This window comes from Gymnogyps californianus, chromosome Z (genome assembly GCF_018139145.2).
Source record: "Gymnogyps californianus isolate 813 chromosome Z, ASM1813914v2, whole genome shotgun sequence".
NCBI classification, from domain to species: Eukaryota; Metazoa; Chordata; class Aves; order Accipitriformes; family Cathartidae; genus Gymnogyps; species Gymnogyps californianus.
Genome location: NC_059500.1, coordinates 29,451,646 through 29,463,343, shown reverse-complemented (window position 1 = coordinate 29,463,343; position 11,698 = coordinate 29,451,646).

Sequence of the window (11,698 nt, the reverse complement as noted above, 5' to 3'; positions counted from 1 at the left end):
GTTTGGGTGAAGCGGAACTCCAGATCTGGGCTTGGTGGCTGGGTTTGTGGGGGGAGGGAGGTGTGCATGCATATAAGCAATGGAATCGAATTTGGCTCTGGTTTTGTCTTACTGTTTGTGGACTCAGATATATGTATTTTAGCTTTTTTTTCTGTCTCTAACATTACTTGAACTGGCAGAGGAGAACAAATAAGATCATGGGTCTACCATTTTTATAATCTTTTCATGAAACGGCGAATGCAGGTGGTATGGATGTGTACACAAACTGACATACTGGGCCTTTCTGGAGCTGTTTATGTGGTTGTTACTGTCCTAGTCTAAATAAGGGACTGGCTTTAGCCACTGAGGCACTGAGAATATGAACAGGGCTGTAAGTGTCCACCCTCTGTGCATGCTGAGTATACAGACACTGGCTGTACCTGATGTAGACATAAAATTAAAGCTGCCAGACAGCATTCTGATTAACCACCTTAATCAGGATATATATATATACATAAAAACAAATATATATGTGTGAGATCTGTCTACCTCAGAGTGTGTGTACTGCAGAAACTTTTTGTATGACTAGATATTGATGCAGTGCTGTTAAGATACATTGGGATTTTAGTACTTTCCTGTGTACTTGTGCAAATGAGAAATTAGTTACGAACACGCAAATTCAGAAGCCTTTCAAATCTATCTCTTGCTGTAACAATCTACAGTACAGAACATATATTTATAAGTTTATAACCATCTTTAGAATCACTTGAATTTGTTATGGTGCTATCAATATATTGAAAACTGTTTATACCTATATGGATACATAAATTCAAGCCAGTATTAATACCTACAGCTGGGTTTTTTGCTCATAATTGTGTGTACCTGCTTTTGCAATGTGTTTAATGTGATAAAACCTCACCAGTAAAAAGAAAAAAAAAAACAAATACAAACCCACCCAGTTATTTTTCTAAATCACATGTCGCAACATCTTCGCTACAGAAACTCTTTCCTCAGGAGGGATGTGACTGTGTCTGGACCATACATTTATTTCTTTTAGCCTTACTAAAGATTACAATGCAATTGAATTGAGGTCAGAGGGAGGTCTCCTTTGGGTCAGAGCCTTGTTTCACTTCTGTGAAGCTTAAGAGACAGTTAGTTTATATCAAGTTTATATTGGGTAAAATAACCCTGATACTGTTCAAAGTTGGACTAAAAGTTGGACTCAGCTTGGATATCTCTTAGTCCTAGTGAGATCATGTTAGTTTATTTTGGCTTTTGTGAAGATGCCATTACTGTGAAGTAGTTTTCACAATTGCTTACGCTGGTAAATAATTGCAGTAAAGAAGTATCTTGTTGCATTATCCTCAGCAGCAATGAGACTGATGAATCACCCAGGCTCAGAGTCTCATTAAATATAGTTTCATTAAAAATAGAGAATTCAGATAGAATATATAATATTGAATTTAAATAAGATTTGGGGTTTTAAATTTTAACTTTATGAAATTATTTATTCTATTTTAAGCCTTCTGTCTTATTTTACCATCCAAGTATTTTTGGTTTCGGTGGTCCAGCTTTATTTACGGGCATATGAAATGAAATTGTAAGATGTTTTTACAAGCTTCTTCCTTTTACATTGAGTTTGAGTAGCTTTTATTTGTATGTTTTTGTTTTGTATGGATAAAGAGCATTACTTATGCTTTTGTGCAATAGGTTTGAAACATGCATTTATTAGGCATATGTTTAAATTGTATATGTAGCATCTACTTACCGTTAAAAGGAATGTAGATGGCTTTTCTCGGTTGTTCAAATGGGCGTTTATTTGGGGCTATTATTTGGGGGCTTTGTTTTTTGGTTTGTTCCTTTTCTTATTTTAAGAGTGAAGTGCGGGATTTAAATTTGTGTAAGTACAAGAACTATCTGTCAGCAATATTTTAAATAAATGATCTTGCAAGAAACCTTAATGTGAATTGTGGAAGCAATCAGCAAGACTTGCAGCCTATCCGAAAATGTTTTGTGCCATTGTTATGTCTGGTATATTTGTGTACCATCAAACCTGCGAATATTTATTTTTATTGGTTGTGCAATAGTATACACAACACTATCACCTCTGGGGATATGGGACCATAAAAAATATCAGACTACAGCTATGATGGTGCTATTTTTTTCCAATAGGCTATGAGCCTTTGAAAGCTTATCTGGCTCTTATTGTCTTTATAACAACATAGTTAGTCCTAGGAGATTCATTGAGTTTTTTCTACTGGATGATAAATATAACCATACAACTAGCCTGCTTTACAGCATTATGCATCTTGCCATTGAACTAAATGTAATAGGAAAAAGCCAACCAGTCTGTACATCAGTGAGATGAATCTCAATAAGTACTTAAAATGCATTTTGTACAGAAGGCTTGACTGTACAGAAAAATCAAGTTTCTGTATTTCCTCAGGTAATCACTTCAGTTTGGATGTTTCACTGGAAATGTTAATGCAACCTACACTTCAGTTAGTCTGCCTAAAGTTGGTAACAGGGCAAAAAATTGTCCCATACACTAGAATCTCTACATAAGATATAATTAGCTGTAACTAAGGTCTTGAGATCTGTTGTTGAAGTAAAAAGTAGCGGAGAGAACAACATTAAGGAACATGGAACAATGCTTCAATCTCTGCTTTAATCAAAACTTGCAATCAGTACAAACGCTTTCTAGGAACTTGCATCTTGTGGCAAGTCAACAGTAACGTTTTACTGTGGAGTTATGGTTTACGTATATACAGATTAAAGCTCTGGTCCTGCTATTTGATCCATGTTTGATCATCCTTAGGGCTTCTTGGAAATCTTTTGAAGCCACAATGACCTGTCCAGATCTTAGTGGTAGGGTAGGAACTAAACGTCCAATTCTATGAACACTTACATTGGTGACTTTACTAGTAACCTGGATGGTTCCACAGAAACCAGCGGGATCATTCATGTGAACAGTTAGGTGTGGCTGAAGGAAGGAGCCCTGATTTTTGAATACTGATGTTCCAGTATTTTTTTAATTTTTATTTTGAAACTCAAAGCATTGGTTTAATGGAATCTTGAATTCAAGTGACTTGTCTGGACAAAAGGAGAGTTTGTTCTTTCCTTCTGCAACAAGATTATTTTACAGTTAAGGGACAATAAGCCAGTGCAACCACTAAGCCTTTATCCTCATATGTGGCATAATAAAGATTCTGGAACTGTCACAGTGTAAAACCATATTTTTGGCTTAGCATCATTTGAAAGTTTACAATTTTTTATGCTTTGTGTTGCTGTGTAATTTTTGTACTATTGGTGGCTAGTTTTGTCTGAATAAGCCTTTTGGGATTATTGCTTAATGTTTTGATTTTATGATAGTGAAGCTTGTATTCAGTGTTTTGCCAATTAATATTATATGCTTGTTAATAAAAGCAGAGAAACTAACTGAAATACTGTCAGGCTGGAAGTTATTGTCCCATTTTTCCCCAAGAACATAAGAAACTAGCCATCATAATATCATAGCACTGAACAAAAACAGCGTGGTTGAAACAATGGTAGTGTGGCATTGCATTGTCATAATCAGCCTTTTACTTAAAACATAAGCGTGGCCCAAGGTATTACTCCACTGCACAGAATGGCAATATGTCTGTGGCAAGTAACTGCTAGTTAGGAAACAAAATGGCATCAGCTACAAAGAGGAAAAACACAGTTGCCTTGATGTCTTTATGTATCTGTGGATAGAAAGATACTTACCCAACCTGTATGTGTTACTTTCAGTCTTACCCTTGTCTGGTGATGTTGATGCGTGGGGGCCAATTGCAGTGTTCTGGAACACAGACATTCACTTAGACACATGCCAAATTGAAAAGCATATCCACACACATTCTGATTTTATTTTATTTTACTTTGAGCTGCTCGGGGAAAAAAAGGTCTCTTCTTTATAGGAAGCTTTGATTAATGAACTGAATATGTTTTGCCTTTGAAAAAATTGGTCTATTGTGGTATTTGGCAAACATTGGTGCTTGCCCTCTTCATAACTTCAAGAGCTTTTTTCCTTCAAGATCCTTGAGATTTATTTTAATACCTGAGCAGATCAAAGGTATGGGGGAATTTTGGGGTAAAATTAATTGAAATGCATAGTCAAGATAATACAGCAAAGCTGCAAAGCAGATGCTACAGTAGGTGAATTTCTTGCAGTATCTACATGCAATAATGCAAATTTATAGCTTGTGAACTGCTCTATACATATTGAGAGGGCAGGAAGGGCTTTTATTCCTGCTATTGGCTTGTTAGGAACTGCCAACAACTATGGGCTGGTTTGAAGTTAGAGTTTTATTCATACATGTATTTCTTATTTGCACTGATAGTACCAATGCATAATTGTCCTGAGGAAATGAGGCATTTACCACTTACTAGCTTCATTTAAATACCAGCATGAGAGACTTATCGCAGAAGGGTCCTTTTGCCAATGTGTAGTCACTTAAAAGTGAATAAATGTTACTGCTAATTGAGGTAGTGTTACATTTGGTAAATCTTCCATGCTCTTGTTATTGGTGGTTCTAACACATCCCTGAATTTGGTACTACTGGTTCCTTCCATCTGTCTGAACTAAGCAGTGATGGGCCTGGCTCAGCCTGCTGCTGCTTGCATTTTCAGCAACTCTTACAGGAGTCTAGAGAAGATGTGCTCGAACGGACGGGTTCTGTTTCATGGGAGTGTGATTACAGATTTTCTGACCTCTGTAAATGCTGGAGTAGTTAAGAGATGACAGAAGCTTTCTTCTCCTGTGCAAGCAGAATTACGTGGTCACAAGTTGTGGTCTCTTTAATTGGCACATATATCATGAAGAAATTGCTCAGGTTTGCAGGAGGAATGACATGTATACCTCACTTCAGGAATGATTAAAGCACCACCATCAGCATCTTCGAAATGGTCGTGGCAAAAATTATTTTGTAAATCAATGTTTTGTATTGTCCCATGTAAAATATACTTGTAGAAATTCAGATTGTTCTCTGGCTTTGATCTGGACAGGAAAAATAACTTCTTCAACATTTTATCTTTTATTACCATTACTTTGTGTTAGTTTGAAATGAGTCATTTAGAACTAAACTGCAAAACATCGTGGAAAACCTAAACAACAGAAATACATGATGGAACCAAACTAACTCCCCTTGTTACCTGAACATGGTGCTAATCTAATAAATAAGAGTAAAAACAATTCTAGTTTGACTGAAATTCCCAAGCCTCACAGCAAGAAATTGTGCTAATAGTTAGCTAGCCCTGAAAGCATAAACCTGCCCTGCAGCTAGTAACAGCCAACTGCTTTTTTTTTCCCCCAGAGGTAATTCAACGTGAGAAAGCTCTGACTGGTATTTCTTATTTGATATGTAACTGGTATTTTCTTATTCCACTGATTGAGTATTCTGCTATAAAAATCAGTACTTACAAGTGGAATATCTCTTTTTGTGCAATAACTTCCTCACAGTTTCCTTGAGATTAGAGCAGTCAGAAAAAATAATCCATATTAATTGAATATGTGAAATTAAGATAGATAAATTCAGCTGTTTAAACCCTGGTGCAGACATAGTCACTCAGGATTAAATTGATCTCAACTCATTTAAGCTTAATCCAGTACCACATATGAGTGTCTGAATAGAGGTATAATGCAATGCAACTCTCTATGCACCTTTATGTAAAAAGTCCCTGCACGTCTTTAACTTCTAACGTGGACCTCATTAGGCTTTTTCTTTTCTTGACTTTTTTTTAGGCTTCCTTTTTATTAGCTTTTCTGTAGAGGAATTCAAGGAGTGGCCTGGCCTTAGTGGAGAAAAAAGTTTACAAGGGTAGTCCGAGAGATTCCCCTACTAAGAGTAAGATGTGGGCCACATCTATCTAAACATGTCTAGTCTTTCACGTGACAATATTCTTGGACTTGTACTGTCGCTGTGTAGAGATGTTGTATTGATGGGTTTGAATTAGACATGCTATGCTTTGTATGTTGTGTGTAATGATTGTATGTTGATGTATCCAAACATATACCATATCTGTGAAAATAAGAACAGAGCAAAAATCCAAGCAACTGGCTACAATAGGAAGACTGGCTGGGTGGTTTCCACGAGGGGACGCTGCCCTTACAGCCTTGCCTCTTGTTTTCTGCCTCTGCCTGTAGCATGTTCCTTTGCACACCTGCGGGAAGTGAAGCTTCATTTTCATGAAAGTCTTTAAGGCTATTTATTTATTTATTTTCTCATTTGATGCAAAGCTCACTGTCCCTTGCCTGAATTTTGACTCCTTCATTCAAGAGAACACAAAGCCTTTGATTCTGGATGCCCTAAGGCTGCACCATATGAAGATCTCCATTGCTGTTGTGAAAAATGCTGACTGCTGATGCAGCAAATAATGTCTCTGCTTCTGGGCTGTTCTGCTAGTTCTCAGCAGGCTGCAGAGCAAAATTTCTACTTTGGTATATTTCATAATACAATATATTATCTAAATGCTTTTGTTTTCCCACTTAAGTGATGTCTTTGTAACCAGCTTCAATGGATTGTGACAGCATTACTTGGATTACTGTTTTAAATGTGTTTTGCTGATTTCTGGGAGTGCCTGGAAAGAAACTGGTAGTATAGTGGTCAATGTGGTTGTCAAGTAGAATGTATCCTCTGGTCCTGCTTTCACATCCTCTGGAAAAGATTCCTTTTGTTGCTTCATTTCAGCCTCACGGTCTACAGCTGGAACATCTGAGACCTGGTGATTTCAATTGTTTCCTCTGCTCAGCTTTAAGGCTGTCTCTGGATTTTATTGCAGCAATGGGCATTGCTTGAAAATGGTGATAATGCTGGTTTAAAACAAAGATACTGAGTAGTTGTTTCTGGACCTTCTACCATTGGCATCTCAACAGATCTTGTGTGTCCTTACTCAAGATACAACTGGCTTCTCATTCTGGAGAAACAGACTCCTCTTTACTCTCCCTAGAAAACAAGCAGTCCGAAGTCTGTGTGCATTTTGATATGACAAAGACTGCTTCAGCATTGCTCTCTTCAGGAGCTTTCAGGATTAGAGGATCCTCGTGTTCAGACAGGATTTACATAGTTCTACACTGGTTTACAAAGTCTTACAGAAACTTTGCTAGTTTTAGCCAGAATGGCTGGAGGCTAAACACATGAAAAAATTGCTAGCAGGGGAGTTTGGGTTCTGTGATGGGCAACTGTGATATCGCACATTGCCCTGCAGAAAGTTCACAGTTCTGAGATACTAGGTGGCTCCCTTCTTCAGCATTTTCCATAGCTGACTGGCATCTCAGTGTCATTGGTCTGATCTCTGGGGGTCCTCCTCAGCAAAGTGTGCTTTCAACTTGCCTTGGGCCTTGTCCTCTTGCTTCCTTGGCTTTGACGGGTTAACTGGCTTTGTCTCTGTGGTGGGGGAGCTGCTCTTGCTGGATATGAGGAGGCCTCCAACTTTCTTCATCTTTTCCTGGTCACTTACTCTGATCCATGGTCTGTTTGATGTTGCAGTTTCAGCACATGTACCTTTATTAGAGGTGACACTCTCGTGGTGGAGCTGTTCTGGCTCCATTGACAGAGTGACCAGCATTTCTGCTGCATATTGCCAAGTGAATTCATCTGTCTGTCTTTTTCAGGCTTCTTGAATGTCACAGCACATGAGAAACTCTTATAAGCAGCCAGTTTGGAGTCTCTCTCCCTCATTGTGAGGTGTGACAGAAATGTGCCCTTCTGCTCTTTTTCTCAGGCAGCTGCTTGTTCAGGCTCTGAGGTGTGAAAAATTCACTACAACTGTAGGGAAACCTCTTTCTGTGCTGGTTCCACCTGCCTCTCCACCTCCTGGTGCCAGCTGAGGCACCTGCTGAGCTTCAGCTCATCACTTTGGCAGTATCCTGGACACAAGCTGCAGCCAGGGAGACAGAAGAGCATGACCCACTTCCTGCTTCTGCAGGGTCTTCCCTGTCACTGGGCTCTTGCCTTCAAGGCCTTCTTGTGCAGGAAGCTCTAGTAAGCTGTAACTGGTCCTACGCCTGACTTTCCTGCTGCTTCGCTCACTTCACCTCACCTAGAGGAGGGGAAAAGGAAACAGTTCCTATGCTATCTGGTGCACAAAGCAGCTTCCTGCTCCTGGGAGAAGACAAGTCCAGCTCTAGGTGTACACACAAGCATCTCACAAGCTGCTTGTGCGAGCAGCTGACCTGTGTATCCTGGTGAGGCTTGGAAGGAGGCAAGATGCCAACCATACCTGAGGTTGTCCTCCTCTTTGTCAAAAGAGCGGTAGGGTTAGAGGTTGAGACCAGCAAGCTCCTCTGCCAGACCAAACCAAATGTGTGCCAGAGCTCTTGATGCTGCTTTGGGGTTAAGAAAGCTGTACAAGTTGCTAGTCCAGTGCTCCCCCCACTGGGCCTGGTGATGTAGTTTTGCAAACACAGATCCGCCCCCTAGGTGGTTATGATTCACAGGATGGCATTGGGGAGAGAGCACGTGAAAGGTGGCTGCAAAGCAGGCCTGGCTGGAGATCCATCATGATTATACGACCAAGAAATAAGAAGAGGGGAAGGGAGGAGACAGGGTGAGAGGAAAAGGAGCTGGTTATCTTGTTGAATGAATAAAGCTGAAATTACTAATGAGGCTAACAGACTAGGTGAATATGGGTCCTGCAGCATGTTTTGCACATATGCTTGATCTTTCTTACAGTTGGTGACTCTGTATCTGGAAATCTCTGGCTGGTATGCTCTCTGTGTTGTCTTTGGAGCAGCAAGAACTGTGCTTTGCCCTGGAACTGGCACGGTCTGAAGGCAGGCACAGCTGTAAACAAAGGCTGTCTCTGTTCAGGAAAACAGGTTGCAACTGTTAGCAAAGCTGCTGTGTGTTCCTGGCTTACCATTGAACTTGAGCACATACTGGAGCATTAACTGGGAGCAGGGCAGGCTCTTTTCAACTTTGTCATGCTAGGCAAAATGTCAAAGCCAAGGAAGCAATGGCAGCTGCTGGAAAAGCTGAGTTTGTCTCCTCAGTGTTTAACAGTGCCTGGGTTAAGTTAAACCAGATTTGCAGAAGCCAGACATTCGCATGGCATGCTTAGAAAGAAAAGTAGGGAGAGAATTTCTGTATGAAGCATAGCTAAGTTGTGCAGATGACAGTTCAGCTTTCTGCTTCACGCTAGGAGCTGGAGGTGCTTGGTGCAGTGGCTCTTGGCATGGGAAGCGCTAGTGCCCTGCTGCGACAAGGAAGCCCAACCCTGCAGAGGGACCTTAAGCACAGCCCTGTGTTTCGGCACAGTGCAGAGATCACCCGCTGCGTGGCTGGTCTCTGAGGTTCATCTGTCCTTGCTGGCCAGAGCACCGGCATGTTGCTGTAGATTTTAATTGCCAGGGGTACAGTTTAATCTGCTTCATTGTCTGTCCCAGAGAAACCAGAGACCTTCCTGCCACAGGTGCCAGCTGTCATGCAGCGCCTGGTTAGAGCAGGCTCAGGCATCCGTGTGTGTCTTTGCTTCAACCACTGCCTGGCTTCAAGGCAAAGAGCTCCCTCATCACACTGGATTACAACCTGCAGGCTTTTGCAGCCAAGCAGCAGCCCCACGCTATTTCCCCAAGGGCAGTGGGGAATAAGCATCTTGCTGCTAAACAAATGCTGAATGAAAGTGTCCTGTGGGATTCTGAGTAGCTGTGGGACAAAGCATGGCCCATGCAACTGCCTGTTATAAGCGATGGGGTGTTTCCTGCACTGAGGTGCAAGAAAGCTGGTCATGATCAGTTTTGTTTGTAGAAATTGCATACATAGGTACTAATGACAGTACAAATTACGTACAGTTGTCTGTTTTTTGTGATTGGAATTGGGAGCAGAGGCTAGTTTTATTTCTGATGAATTATTATCCACAATTCATGGAAAGAGGTAGGAACTGCGTGTAGACTAACACGCTAAGTGCCTGGAAAATACAAAATGTAATTATTGTGGCTGTGGATCTGAAAGGACAGCCACTGTTACATAACTAATAATAGTCTTAATTTGAAGGCTGTTTGTTATCTGTCAAAGAAAAAACGGAATTCTACAGGAGATCCTGAAGGCCATCAGGAAGGGTGAGCTGACTTGGAAACATTGAAGGCTGTGTTTGGACAACATAAAAAGCACAGGGTTCACAGCGGGTACTTGGATGACTGAGAAGTCTATGCATTGTATGTGTGTAAAGTAGTTAGCTAATTGGAAAAGAGCACAATGGAAGAGAGAGACTAGTAGGGAAATGCCTGTTGCAGTACATGAGGATGCTTTGCATTTTGTGTTGAATACCTCTTAATTTTCCCTTGTGTGTTGCTGGGTGCTGAGCATGCATCACTGCAAATGTCCTGGTGACCCAACTGCCCTAATGCAGAAGCTAGTGCAAGAAGTCCAGTATTGAGTCATGTGGCTGTGAGGGAGTCAGATCCTTGGTTAGAAACTCTGAGGTGGCCAATCGCAGCTGGTGGGGAAGAAGCTGTGTCCTCTGGTGTTCCAGGGCTGTTGGAGCACCTCTGCAGTGATGAAACAACCAGTGGGAGAGGCAAGCCCTGAAGTAACAAGAAGGGCATCCAAAGATGGGGACAACACATAGCTTGATGGATGGCCACTGGCCAGTCAGCATCAGGGCAGAGAAGCTGTATCTTTCAGAGAACGGGCATGCCACACCATCGAAGTGACAGGTAGGGTGCAGTCATTAACTGAGAAGTCAATGGTCCATCTATCCATCTGCCCTCTGACAGATCAGTTTTATCAGAGATGCATGCAACTATTCTAAACTTAGCACTGATCCAGAGCCACTGTCAGCTAGATCCCACCTATCTGCTGGCAGGGACTCATGGGAGTCTTGGGAGCACAGGGCTGCCAGATTTCAACATGAAAGCAGGCTCAGCTCCTGCATTCAAAGTGTTCATAGGTTTATACCATGTTCAGGTTCCTTGCTTGTTCCACCTTTTGTAAGTCTTCTTGGTCTTGGACACCAGAAACGGCTCTGCTTATTTTAGAACTGGATTTTCCTGCCTTAGCTGCAGTTCTTCTTTCTGTCTTTGTCAAAGAAAACTTTGGTTGGCTTTCCCTTATCTCCTGTTTCTCTTTAGGGAATCTTGTATCACACAATGGCAGCTCCTTTCCAAGTTTTTTTTGTCTGGTTCATTCAGGGATTATTAATGCTAACAGGACAGTGTTGGCCTGCTCAGCTGACAAAAAAACCCCACCCTGGGAGCAAGCAGTTGGGCCAAGGCATGGTGGATCCATACTCTGAACTGCAAGACAGAAGCAGTTAGAAATTCCCGTATAACTACAGGGTCTAGACATCTGCAGAGAAGCGGATGGGGTGGGTGGTGGCTGCAGATAATCTGATGCACACTAGTGACAGTTAATTTTGTTACTGGGTTGTATGCTAATACATCTTTTTCACCATAAGAATTGTAATTCAGGAAGCTTCTTGGTTTTGTCCTCCACCATGTTTAAGCCCAGCTTCTTGCTTAACAGGCATGAAAGCTGAGCTATATGAGCTATTGGCTTTCCTTTAGGCTCATGCATCTGTTTTTTGTCTTACTGTGCAAAGGTTTTCTATTCCAAAACTGCATTCCTTGCAAGCTGGTGATGCATTTGCAGCTTGCTTTAGGACAGCAAAAGATATACATGTTATGTAGCAAAAGAACCAGATGCTGAACAGCACTCGGCTCACAAAAGTGTGTTTTCAGTGTTGCTCCCCTGTAGCACAGCCA